This window comes from Megalopta genalis, chromosome 13 (genome assembly GCF_051020955.1).
Source record: "Megalopta genalis isolate 19385.01 chromosome 13, iyMegGena1_principal, whole genome shotgun sequence".
Taxonomy (NCBI): domain Eukaryota; kingdom Metazoa; phylum Arthropoda; class Insecta; order Hymenoptera; family Halictidae; genus Megalopta; species Megalopta genalis.
The window spans coordinates 2,565,664-2,578,829 of record NC_135025.1 but is presented as its reverse complement, the minus strand read 5'-3'; the positions used below and the strand labels follow the sequence as shown (position 1 = coordinate 2,578,829).

General features: G+C 53.1%; 1 protein-coding gene across 1 annotated transcript in view; it reads right to left on the bottom strand.

Annotated features, from left to right (window-relative positions):
- sli (slit guidance ligand) overlaps positions 1–5,272 on the bottom strand; it is a 450,605-nt gene extending 445,333 nt beyond the window's left edge. Inside the window, exon 1 of the mRNA XM_033476931.2 lies at positions 4,878–5,272. The gene's annotated coding sequence lies outside the window, so the exon portion shown is untranslated. The remainder of the gene's footprint in view (positions 1–4,877) is intronic.
- Between the last annotated feature and the right edge of the window lie 7,894 nt (positions 5,273–13,166).

Sequence of the window (13,166 nt, the reverse complement as noted above, 5' to 3'; positions counted from 1 at the left end):
GTTGTACTCTACGAACGCGCAAAGTCCAACGATCTCTCGACTTTTGTCGAGACGATCTTGCAAGACGCGCGTTCGCGAATCCATTGAAAAACATTGCGAGCTACAAATCCAACGATCCATGGACGAAGATCGAGCGGACCGTCTCGTCGAGACGCGATATATAATTATAATTTTATCGAAACGGTCCCGCGAGATGCGCGTTCCGAAATTCTCTAGAGATATCGTTGCACGCTGGAAACGTGGAAAGTTCGACGCGGTCCAACGGCAAAGAATATCGGGACAATTCCGCTGCCATTCTTTTCGAGAAACCGCGTACGCCGCGCGTCGTACACCGATCGCACAATGCCGAGCGAGTCCGAAGGCTGAACGCGCGCGTCGACAGCCGTCGCGCGATCCGCTTCGGAGCTCGCCGCGGCCCGAAAAAATCATTTCATAGCTCGAGCGACGTTACGGCGAACCAATAAACGTGTCCATTGTATGTCGCGAGGCCGGCCGGGAGCGGAACAGCGGCGAAATCGAATCGAAACTTACCGCGTAATTGCTTCCGGCAGCGGTGGCCCTACCTACTACCTTAATCTCGTTTCGAGTTTCTGAAAACACGAGTTAGGATGGTCGTTTTGTGAGCCGTTCCCGGCGAAGGAACAGAGCCCACAATAGACGTCTCAATTTTCGGCGGCACGAGTTTTCGTTTCGTTTTGTTTCCTGCAACGAACGCGCATGCTCGTTCTCGCGAAACTTAGGGTCGAAGATATCCTTAAATAACCATAATTCGTCGACACGGAGCGACCAACGGTAACCACGACCGGACCATCGAACTATGATCAAACTCGAGCCGATTAAACATCGCGGAGTTCGATCCGGGCTCGGTGGAGCGCTCTTTCAGGCAACGAAGCTCCCAAAGATCGAAAGTAAACAGAGAGGGAGAGGGAGAGAGAGAGAGAAAGAGAGAGCGCGCAGCGCCGGAATCTATAGAAAGGAATAAGTAGAGGGAACAACTCCAGCCGGCCGAAAAACGCGTCGTTTTAAAAAGGGTCTCTCGTCGAAACCCTCGGCGTGTCTCGAGTCTCCCTCTTTTTCCTATCTTTCGAGCTGACAAAGTGGATCGATCGCGTCACTGTCTTCGCCCGCGGAGGAGCCGGTCGTTTCGCGGAGGCCTAGTTTCCACCGAATTTTCCGAAACTTTCTTCCTCGCTTCCTCGCAGGGAGAAAAGCTTTCGCGCGCAGCGCGAAAATAAAGAATAAAATTTGGTCGACGCATCGCGGAGGAGATCGGTCGACGCGCACAGATCTTTCCTCGGGCCGAAGATGCCCGAAAAAAGTCAAACGTTCCTCGGACGCGGCGAAAAGGGAAAGTCGCCGGCCGATCGCGAACGCAAACAATTAAACCGACGGCGATCCTGAAATATTCAGGAGGTTGCAAAATGGAGGACGAAGCGTGCCACGTTCCGGGACATGTTTGCAATATTCATGGAACAGCGAATAAACGTTCGCGTTGTTCGTCCCCGTGTGCGCGCACACGGTCGCGCGTAATTATTCAAACGGATGCAAGGATTATATTTTCGGCGCGACGCGTACAAATTTCAACCAGTCCTCGTTGTAATTTTCGTTCTGCCAGGGGAGCGAGAAAAAGAAAGAAAGAAAGAGGGAGGCTTTCCTCTCCGCTCGGCGACGCGCTCGATTTTCGAAGCAAGCGTTCCCGGCATTTTTCCGCGCGCGCGCAAATTGCGGACCGCGTAATTGGCAACGAATAAGCGCGAACGGGCGGATCGCGCATCGTCGAATAAAAATACGGGAATGTTTAACAAGCACGAAATTGAATTACAAACAACCGGTCCCGGTCGACTCGATTTCACTGTCCAGCCGTCAATTATGGGAGCGATCGTTGTAATTATCGCGGAACGAGCTCCGCCGAACGACGTCGCTCGGTGTTGTCCCGGCCTCGGGAAAATCGGCGATGGAGAAGGAACGCATCGGTTGGAAATCGTCGTCGGTGGGGGGCCGGGCAACTCGCGCGATTCCTTTTCTCCGGGACCTTTTATCGATCGCGCTTCGCCTTCGCGCTAGAAAGTTAACGCGCGCTGCAACGACGGAACCGCGCGCGGGACCAAATTAAACGTCAACGTTCCCGGCTCGGCAGGCGCGCGCCAAGAAATTACCCGGCTCACGGCATAATTACAGACGTTCGTCGGCCGAGCTTAATTTTATAACGCAACGCCGCCGCGCGCATCCGGTGCCCCGATGGGACGGACGGTTCCACTCGAGGGATGCCTACCGAGCTAATCGATGGATAATCCTTTTAACGGCGAATAGATGCGTCCTCCGGACACGACCGTCCCCGAGGAAAACCCGACGAATCTCTTACGGCCGTTCGCCGAGCCAACCGTGGAAATTTCGAATTTCGATCGAATCGCGAACGAAGACGTCCTCCGTTCCGGTGAATCGCGCGAGAAACAATTCAGCGCAAAGAGGCATCTTTCGTTTTCGTTCGTCGCGTCGATCCCGGTAATCGCGATTTCTGCCGTTGCTCCTACGTAGCGACCTCCGACGGCAAAGGATTTTTCGGAAATTCCCGGAGCACTCTGGAACCGAGGACGCGCGTATATTCCGAAGGATCGGTATCGAGAACGCAACGTTTCGATGCGGCAGGCTCGCGGGAGCGAGCAGCTCGCTTTCCGAGCGAGTAAGAAATATTCCAGACACCCTCGCGGCCCCTCTCTTTCGCCGCGTTTTAAATCGCCAGACGCTCTCTAAAGCCTCGTCCGTCAAATTCCGGCGGATAAACTCCAACGGATGTACCAGACGCCGTATCGGCGCGCTTCGAACGCCCGCCAAATTCGCGTTGGATAGCCGGTTATCGCGATCGCTTCCGCTCGCCGCGCGCTCCCACACTTTTCGAGATCCGTTTCGGTCGTCGACGATCGCTCGAATTCGGTTTGGCGGCAGAGCGAAGAGACTTCTCCGACGTCGAGAGAAACTTGTAAGGTTAAAATCTCTTCCCGTGCAGCCTTCGGACGACTTTCGAGCGAAACTCGACGTTCGTTCGTTCGATCGATCGTCGAATTATTATATCTGGTTGCACGCGAGACAATTGGACCGCAGCTTCCACGATTCTTCGCAGAACTTTGACGACGTCCAGAAATCGTAAACCGATTCCTTCGAAAGATCGAAAGATCGAAAGATCGAAGAATCGAAAAATCGAAAAATCGGAAGCTTCGATTGGACGCTTCGGTCGTTCCAATTCGGAGGTCGCAGAATTTTGCGAAGCAACCTAAGAAACCGTGCGGAGACCACGGTCGCGTGCCGGAGACGCGACGGGCGACGCGAGCCAATTTTTGCGGTATTTCTTTTTTCACTGCGAACCGAACCGTTAAAGGTCTTCGCATTGCTTCCTGCTCGCGGCGCAAAAACCGTCCACCGTGTTCCGCTCGCACGCGTCGATACACGCGAAACCCGCAAAGTATTATATTAGGTGCGCGCCAAGTGTCGTCATTTTTTCGAGGGTACTTCGGGGCCGGGCAACTTCCGTCCAAACTTTGCCCGTTTAATCGAAATAGTTCCGCAGGCGTGCGCGGGTTTACACTTTTCCCGGCGGTTGCTTCGATAAGAGGCGAAACGTTTCGGACGTCGAAGCCCCGTTATCCTCTCTACTTTCGAAACGAAAGTAACTACTCGAAATATCGCATCGAACCTTTCCCAATCGATCGAATCGGATGTATATTTCGAGAACTCGGCGACCGAACCCACGGACGACGCGAAAAACCTCGATCGGATAGGCACCGTCGAAAAAGTCGCGAGTCGAAATTTTCTTTCTTCGCGGCCGTAAATCCGAAATCAAAATTCTTTTCCGATCGAACGACGCGACAGCACCGCGTCGTCGACGACCGACGTCGACGACCGACGTCGACGAACGAAAGGAAAATTGAAACGCGACGAACGCGCGAAACTGCTCCGAAACGATCAAAATTTAGCTCCCTCGCTCTCCGTATTCTCGATCGAACGTTTCAAACGTTTGTTCGTACGAAAAATCACGGACGAAACTGCTCCAAAACTTTCACTTTCCAGACGCGAAAAACACTTTTTCGCAATTCGAGGAAAAACGTGAATCGGATGCGATACGATCTAATCGACTTCGATACGACGCGAATCTTCTTCCACTTTCTAAATCTGTAAATTCTGCGAAAACGATCCGAATATGCGATCTCTGTTGCAACATCTCGACAACGTTGGAAAAAATGTAGAAAAGCGTAGAGAAATTCGCAGCGAAGCTACTCGAAAGCGATAGACAAATCTTCTTCGATTTTCTCGATTCCCAACAAATACGTACACGTACGTGTACACGCTTCGAATTTATGCAACGAATCGTTCTCGCTGCACAGATTTCGACGAAAGCGGCCGCACGCGCGCCATTTTCATCGTCGAACCGTGAAAATTCGGATCCTCGATTATCAAAATTGACAAAAATTCTCGGAATTTTGTCGGAACGACGGAAAATGTGTTCCAGCTCGCACCGGTCCGACAAGACGGAGCAAACGATGCGTACATCCGCGTACTCCGAAACGCGAGAACGTCGCGGGCCGCCGCTCCGATTCGCGAAAAGTCGCTTCCCGAATCGTCGCTGGAGAATCCTCGAAACGAAACAAATAATCCCGACGCGATCCAATTTTCGGCCGAAATAACCTCGACGAAACGAAGCAAACCGCGTGTCCGAAGAATCGACCTTACAAAAAGATGTTCAGCTCGTCGCCGAACAACGGAATTTCGAACATTTCCAATGTACGCGCGTTCGCGCGTTCGCGCGACCAGTCGCGTCGTCGAGCAGAGGAGACGGTACGGGAAAAATTCGTATTCGAACGAAAAGGTGAAAAGCGTGGACTCACCGTGAGTACCGGACGTGTCACGATGCTTCTTCCTGCCACCGGAAACTCCCTCGGAGGACCGTGAAAAGGGTTGGCAAAACAAATCCAGAGTAGTCTCACTCGGCTCGGAAGTCACGACGGTAATCACCACTCTCGCGCTGTCACGCGTCTCACTGGGTCGTTCGAACGAGTACGATCGCGTACGATGCTCGCAGGCGGATCGAACGATGGCCCGCGCGAACCGACCGGCGACGAGCCTGCGATATTTGCAACGGGGGCCCGATGGCGAAACCGAGCAGGAGAGTCGTGCGTCGTACGCGCGATCGAGAGGACAGAATACGATCGTGGTGTTCGGCCGCGCTACGTCCGTGCGTACAACCGTTCGGCTCGGAGTCTCGCGCTCAACTGGTCTCCGGTGGTTCGCGCGGATTTCACGACGGCCAATCGGAGTCGAGACTGCGCGGCGCGCCGCAACTTCGCCTCGTGCGCGTATCGTACACCACCTTCGGTTTAACCCCCGGTACAGATACAGGGCTATTCCCCGCTGGAACCCTCGCCCCGGAGCACGAAACCGCGCGCGCGTCCTTGCTTCCCTTTTATTTTATTGGAATCGTTAGCGTCGCTCGCTCGTCGAATCTTTATACTTGGATAATCGTCGCATCGCGACCACGCCGACGCGACGCGACGCGACGCGACGAGGCGTATCCTGGACGCGCGTTCGCGAGATCTTCTCGACTCTCGCCACTCTTTCCTCCTTTTCAGTTTCGTCCCGCTCGCTGTTCGCGATCCGCGATTCGCGAGACCGGACGATTCCTTCGAAAAATTCGATCCGTCGAAACGAGATCGCGCGCCATCGTACCGTGAAAATGGAGAAGTCGAGTCGCAGTCAAATAATTTGATTCGCCGAGGAAAGAGTCCTCGATTCGGTGTTTTTTTTTCCGAACGCGTTTCGCCGAAACGGTATTCTCGCTGCTCGTTCGAACTTGGATCCGTCGAGGGACTTTCGAGAAATCGTCGTAGGAAGCTGCGCAAATTTTGCCGCGAACCCGTCGAGGATTCGGCGTCTCGAATCCGAAGTAGCTCGGGTGCAAGATTCCGAACGGATTCGAACGACGACCCGCATTCTCCGTTCTCGGGTGTAAACTCGCAGCTTGTTCGACCAACAGCCTCCGGCGTAATCGAGTTCTTCCGCGTCGCGTGCCGGCGCTCTCTGTCGCGAATTTCGCCGCTTAAGAAATTCTCAAAACGTTTCCATCCGCCGCGTCGGTTCCGTTCTCGACCATCGTTCCGCGAGACGGTTTTCACCTTTCCGCCGCTTCGTTGCACACCCGGCCCGCTTTCCGCGCCTCTGGACGCTTCGATCGCGTCTCGCGTCACCCGCTGATCGGGAAAGCACGGTTGCGAGCGTATCGCGGAGCTTCACGCGGTCAGGGAGTTTTAACGCGAGACGAAATTACCGGATCGCGGAACTTTGGGCCAACAACGAAAAGCGTTTTCCGCGGAACGACGAACGCGAGCGCGAGCGCGAGCGCGAGCGCGATCGCTGGACATCCGAGCGAACGCGGGTCGTAGGACGCGGAAAATTTAGGATCCTGGAATCGTGTCTCGACGATCGCCGTCGGTATCACCGGGGAAAACAACGACGATAACGACGACAGGATCGGCAGCGGCAACGGCATCGAGAGCCCGGCAACTCGCTCTCGTCGGAGTCGTTCGGCGCGGCCTTTTACGAGTATTTTCTTAACATTATGCAAAACGATTCCCGACGGAATTACCGAAGCCACTCGGATAATTCACGGTAGCGCGCCTCGGGGGTGCCGGCTGGATTCGCGTACACGAATGGAAGGTCGTTTCGGGGGAAAAATTCGCGTCACTCTCGCGGACGGATACCGGGATACCCTGCTGGCAGGCTTGAAAAAAGCATTATGCGGAACCCCCGACGGAATTGCCGGCTAGATAGACCGGCACGGGGCGAACTTAGGGGATGACGGCCGAGAAGAGACGCGGGACACGGTAAGTATATGTACGTCGTCTATACCTCTCGTAATAGACGGACCCGAGTCGATGCCGAAGGGACTTTCTCTCGTTGCCCGTGTTTTCTCGTCCCTCCGCGTCAAATATTAATCGACGCCCATTTTTTCGCAGTTTTCGCTCGTTTCGTACCTTCTTCGTCCGCCCATTTTTTTTCTTTGTTTCAGAGCGATCCACCGTACGGATCGTCCGCCGTGCGAATTCCACAAAATCTCGTAGACGCGCGCGGTTACCGCTCCGTTATGCTCGCCTTTCATGCTTCTATTCATCTCGTACGAACAAAACGAAACGATCTATTAAAAAATCTTTAATAGGATCGCACAGATATACCGAAATTTGCAGCTCGATATCGATGCGCGCGCGCGCGTATTTTCCGACCGGCGTCGAGCAATGGATGCGGTGCAGCGAATCCAATGTTTACGAAGTATCGTATTTTCGTGCGTTGAACGCGCATCGATGCTCGCGAATTATTTGTAGCGAAACGCTGCTAATAATTCTCGCCCCGCCCCGCCCCTCCCCTCTCTCTTTTTCTCCGTTTCTCTGCTCGAAAGCACGGTGCAACGCTATCGCGCTTGAAAATTTCAAGCTTTTGTTCTCGAACGTTGCTACGGTACAGCGATACTCCTTTGACGTTATTACGTCGAACAGTGCTTTCGTTTCGCAGGAAAAACGAAGCTCTCGGATACGTTCCTTTCTGCCACGTCTAATTCTTCTTATACGTTTATTGAGAAAGTTGTACTTTTCATAAAAGTAATGAAATTTTAAAGCGTATCGAACTTGGAATAGAGAAACGTTGGCAACGAATGCACGGAATCCGAAGCAACGATCCCAGCTATCGGACGAAAGGGGTAGCAGCGTTTGGTAGCGGCTCGCGAAAATCGTTCCCCGTTATCACGGGGAATTAATCGTGCGGTGCGACGCGACCCGGCAGAGATTCTTCGAGAAGTCGACTCGCGGGATCCGTAGGGGTGCCATCGTGTAAATAGAACGTCGTCGCGAGTAGGGTGTTTCGAGGACGGGCGCGTGGACGGTGGGCCGAGAGAGATCGTCCTGGAAATTCCCACCCTGCCGATTTTACCCCCGTCGATGGCGACGTCGAGCCCTCGTTGAACAGCGAAAAGGTGAGCGGCGGAGGCTGTATCGCGTCGTAAAAGTACATTTCGAATTCGCCGTGCGGGGATTAAGTCTGGTTTGCGACGGTGCCTACACCGGACAACAACGGGCCCCTCGGTTTTGCATAGGAACGAGGCGCGACCCGGACTTCTTCTTCGGAGCATTTAGCGAGAGGAAAGTCTTTCGCCCGTTCCCAATTGGAACTTACCGTGCTCCTCGTTGTTCGACTTTTCCCTCAAAGGGTTAAACAGCCCAGACTCTCGTTAACGTTACAACGCCCGTACTCGCGCCGCGCTTCGATCGCGATTCCTACTCGTACGCAATTAAAACCGCATCATAGACTCGCCACGGTGTCGGCTGCAGCGCACGCCCGACGACGTTGGATCTCTATTTCGCAGAATTATCGAATGAAAATGAAACGGCGCTGCCGCGATTATATCGATTCTCGAGAAAATTTCGTTTGAAAATTCGTTTGCAATTTGCCACGTACGCCTCTTTGCGCGTTTACTTCCGCGTACCTTACGGAGAGACACCCTGTACGCGGTTGTTTACGCTTTCCCGTCTTCTCGGTGCACGAAAAGATGGAAAAAAGAATATCCAGCGATTCTCTCGGTGGAGATTTTTCCTTTATTCATGGGGCGACAAGAATACGTCGAAAGTTCGGGCCGGTCGGAAAGTTATTAAAATCCGACCGGCGGTCGGATAAAAATGGTAAATAATGCGCATGGAAATAAACAGGAGGACGGGCGCAACAGGGTGCGGAGTCGTTAATCAAGATCCAACCAAATGTTTCGATTAAAAAGTTCGTTAAACTTCGTTCTTCGCCGATAATCCTGCGAGGCTGTGCCACGGCGCGCGCTCCGTCTCAATATTTATTAAAACTCGGGCACGTCGCTGGAACCGGACGAAGGGGCTCCTCTTTGTCGCGCGCAACCTTTTCCGGGGCTCAAAGGGAGCCTTCTAAAAACGTAGATCGCGTTGCCTTGCGCGCGCGCGCGCGAAAAATGAGTTGGCGCTTTTCGAGAGAGGAGATAAAAGAGAGAAAGAGAGAGAGAGAGAGAGAGAGACGGAAGAGAGGGAGCTGTTCGTGTAACGAGTTGCAAACTTCCGATGCGGAATATTTTTTAACGAAACTTTTCGGTCGCGGCGTAATCTCGAATTATGGCGCGCGAAACTTTTCGCGAGCGAAGCAACGCGAATCTCGTCCATATTTATTCACAATAATCTCGTGAATTCGAAAAGAGTCGGTGTCTCTGCTCTCCTTTCCTTTTCTTCCCTTTGGTTTTCCGACTTTTCCGTCGCGCAACATCTTCTTTTTAATTTTTTAGACACCGTACGCGTTGCTACGAGCACGTTTAACAAGTTTTCGGTGGCTCCGCGTCGCAGAAAATTGTCTTTTCAATTTTTTAAGTACCAGGTGCGTCGCCGTAAAGGGCTTAGAGCCCCGGATAAGACGGTCGAACGCGTCTCCCATTTTTCGATAACGCGTTCGCAATTTTCCATCGATCCGGAATTTTCGGTCGCGGATTTTTCGACGAAAGTTCATTTTATACGTTAAAATTGTAGTTCGCATCTTTTTCAACGCGAAAGCAATTTCAATCGCGTCGTTTCCCTACGCGTGTACGTCGAAGAGAAACGTAAACCGTGGAAGCTGTTTTTACAAAGTACACTTTTTCCCGCGCGTTCTCCAATATTTTCCGGGAGCGCGTAAAAATCTGCGGTCCGATAATAACGTGTCTGAGAATCGACGCGAACAATTTCTAGCGCGCTTCGATAAATTCTAAAACGATCGAACAAGGCCGACGTTCGAACGATCGCGTAAACGATAGGAAGGCGCGACGTTCTTGACACGATTCGTTATTGTTTACCGCATCGCGTATCGGCGTATCGGCGTATCGAATTCGCTCGCGTCTGGAATGCAACTTATCTCCATCTATCAGGAATCGCGCTGAAAAAAAAAGAGAACGCGATCGCAAGGAAGTCGATAAACGAGGCACGGCTTATCGATCCGCGGTTAAATCACGGCTTAAACTCGTCTCGATCGCCTGTTTACCGCGACGCGCACAGGCATTCGAACGCGGATCTACCGCGTTCGCCAATTTTTATGCGAAATGAAAGTTTCAAGATTCGATTTTGTCGATTTTATCGTCGATCGGGCAAAAATTGTAACGCGCGATAAAAGTATGCCGGCTCGAAGTTTCGCATCGACCTTCTCGATCGCCGAACTCGAATCCCAAAAATCTGTACACGAAGACGATACATCGAAGAATCGAAAAGGCGTCGCGGACGAAAAGACGTACTCGATATAGAACCGGATCCGTGACGATCGACGGGAGAGAGAAGAAAGAAGTCGACGACGGACCGACGAACCGACCGCTTCGAGATCGTTCTCGAATCGAAAATCTATGCGGCTCACCGACAACCCCACCCGACAAAACGTTCGGCGCAAGTTTCGTCGATGCTGTCGATGCTGTCGCAACGATCGCACTTAGGCGAGAAAGGAATTCCAAGCGATCCGGAACCGAACGGCTTCGTAATCAGATTTCGACCAAAACACCTGTCGTTGGCGTTCGAGCGGAGAAATTTGTTCAAGGTCGACGATCTTCGGGACGAGGCGACGCGACGCGCCGTTTCGAGAGATGGAAACCGAATATAAATCTCTGTTACTCCGTAATCTTTTTATCTCCGAATCCGTTCGAAAGAATCGGTACCGCTATCTTCGACGCGCGCATCGCCTATTCGTTGTACAATAATCGAAAAAGTAACATAATTTTACGCGATCGTACAACCGTGGTCGCTACGAACGAGCAATCGACGTTCCCCTATTCGTTCGGTCGCTCGTTATCCTTCGGAACCCGGAGAACCCGGAGAACCCGGAGAACCCGGAGAACCCGGAGAACCCGGAACCGAAAGACGCGCGAACGGATTGTAAACTTTTCTCGTTAGCGACCCCGAAGGTGATCGTCGCGCGTCGTCGGCCCGCGCAGGCCCGCGATGGCTAATTTTTCTCGTCGGTCCGGGAGAAGAATCCGAAAGCCGAAAGCCGAAAGCCGACGCGTTCGCGACACGTTTCGCGAAACCGTCGTGGGCGCGTGCAAAAGGGAGAAGTTCGGAGCGCACGCCTGTGCTCCCGCGCGCATAATACCGGGCACGGTAGCGTTCCACGGACAATACGTAATTACCGGGAATGCCGATCGATACGCGACAGCTATGTAAACCGTACCGATGACGACCGTTGACCGATAACGATCGTTTCGAAACGTACAATCTAAAACGACTTCGAAACACCGGGACCCCGGTTATTTACGGCGATACGGCGACCGGGTTTTCGTCCTCTCCCTCTCTCTCTCTCTCTCTCTCTCTCTCGTCTCCCTCCCATTCTAGTCTTCTTTTAATTTCATTCTATCGCGTCACGCGACTTTAAGCCGCGTAATTACGCACGCAACGTATCGCGGAACGCGTTTACCACGGCTAGAGATTCGACTTGCCGGAGGCGACTCGCACGGTCGACCGGCCGGGGGAGAACTCGTTGCTCTTTAATTTGCCGCATCGTACGCGCAACGAGTCCGAAAAAATAGTCCGGCATATTTGTTTAAATTTCGAACGCGAAACGGCGGTCGAGTTGCCGGAATTCCGGAGAACCCGACCCGTGCCGCGCATCGAAGGTATCGCGGACCGATAGGAAATACGCGTCGCGCAGCGATTATCAGTTTCCAGAAAAGAAACAAATTCCTATTCGACTATCCGCGATCGATGCCCGAAAATGGAAACTGTTCGCGAACGGAGTAATTTCGAATTGAAGTATTTTCGAATCTCTCGACTCGATCGATTTTCGTCCCTTCGTTCGTATTACGCGTAGATACCGCGACGGTGCCGCGCATCTGCCACTGAATTTTGTGACGTCGATAACGTAACGATGAAATATTCGATTCAAAGTTATGGGATCGCAACGGTCGTGGCAGTCGGTGCATTTATCTTGTTCATCAATCCGTGCTGCAGGCTGCAGGCTGCAGGCTGCAGGGTACAGGCTGCAGAGTTACCTTGGTACCACCGACGATCGTTTCGCCAGCGGTGCTTTCATCGACGCTTGCGGCTGTTGCGAAACTTTATGCATTCGTTGCGCGCAGAGTATTCGGAAGATCGTAAAATGTAGGACGCGATGGAATTTAGTTCGGTTTTAGTTTTCATTTGTGAAAACTGTCGAGGAGGAGAACACGTTTTCTTTCCAATCTCGTTTATTTCGATATCGTTTATGAAAATGGACATTTTGGTACACGCGTCGTTCGTTTCGTTTCCCCGCTCGTCTTTTCATCGAATCGATCGTGTAAAATCATTTCGAATGTCAATATTGGCTCGAATTTTTACGTCCGCTCGCGCGTGCTTCGTCTATTTCCTTTTTTTTCTCATAGCATTACACGCGCCATCGTTCGAAGAAGGAGTCGCGACCGTTTCCCTGTTACGAAACGTTTCGTAACAGGTAGTCGCGGCTCACGGTCGAGCCAAGAGGCAGAGCGAGTTCCTGCGGATCGAGGCGAGATCGCGCGGTATCGGCCGCACGGCCGTCGGACGAATCGTTCGAGCCGCCTTGTCCAGGAGCGGCCGAACAAAACCGTCCGTGCCGGGAAGTCCTGTATAAAAAGCGCGCGAATGCCCCATCCGCGAGCAATTACCATCGATGCGAGGGTGCAGGGTATCCGGCGAGAGTCCGGTCGATCCAGATGGTGCCGGAACGAGGCTTAAGCCCCGGCCCGGTTGCCAGGACACGCACCGCCGCCGCCGCTGCCGCCGTTCCGCCCCCTCGGTCGGATCGTAATTTCGACTTAGCGCCGATTTATCGCGCCGCGGACCAAGGACCCCGCGGTCTTTTTGCCGGAGCGGGTAATAGCGTCGAAGGTGCGCCGGTCACGTTCGTTGTATCAATGCCCCGGCTGTTTTTCAAGCCTCCGGAGCAACCGCCGCGGAGAGAGCACCGTAGTCCCCCGCGTCTTCCTTTTCTTCGTCTTCCTCGAATCTTCAAAGGTCTTCTCGGCCGGGTCGTGACAAGTATCGGCGCGGCGGGATCGCGCGTTCCAGCCTCTGCTCCTTTTTCCGCGCGTCCGCCGACCGGTCTGGCCGCTCTCCCTCGAAGGGCAGCCTCTCTCTCTCTCTCTCTCTCTCTCTCCCTCC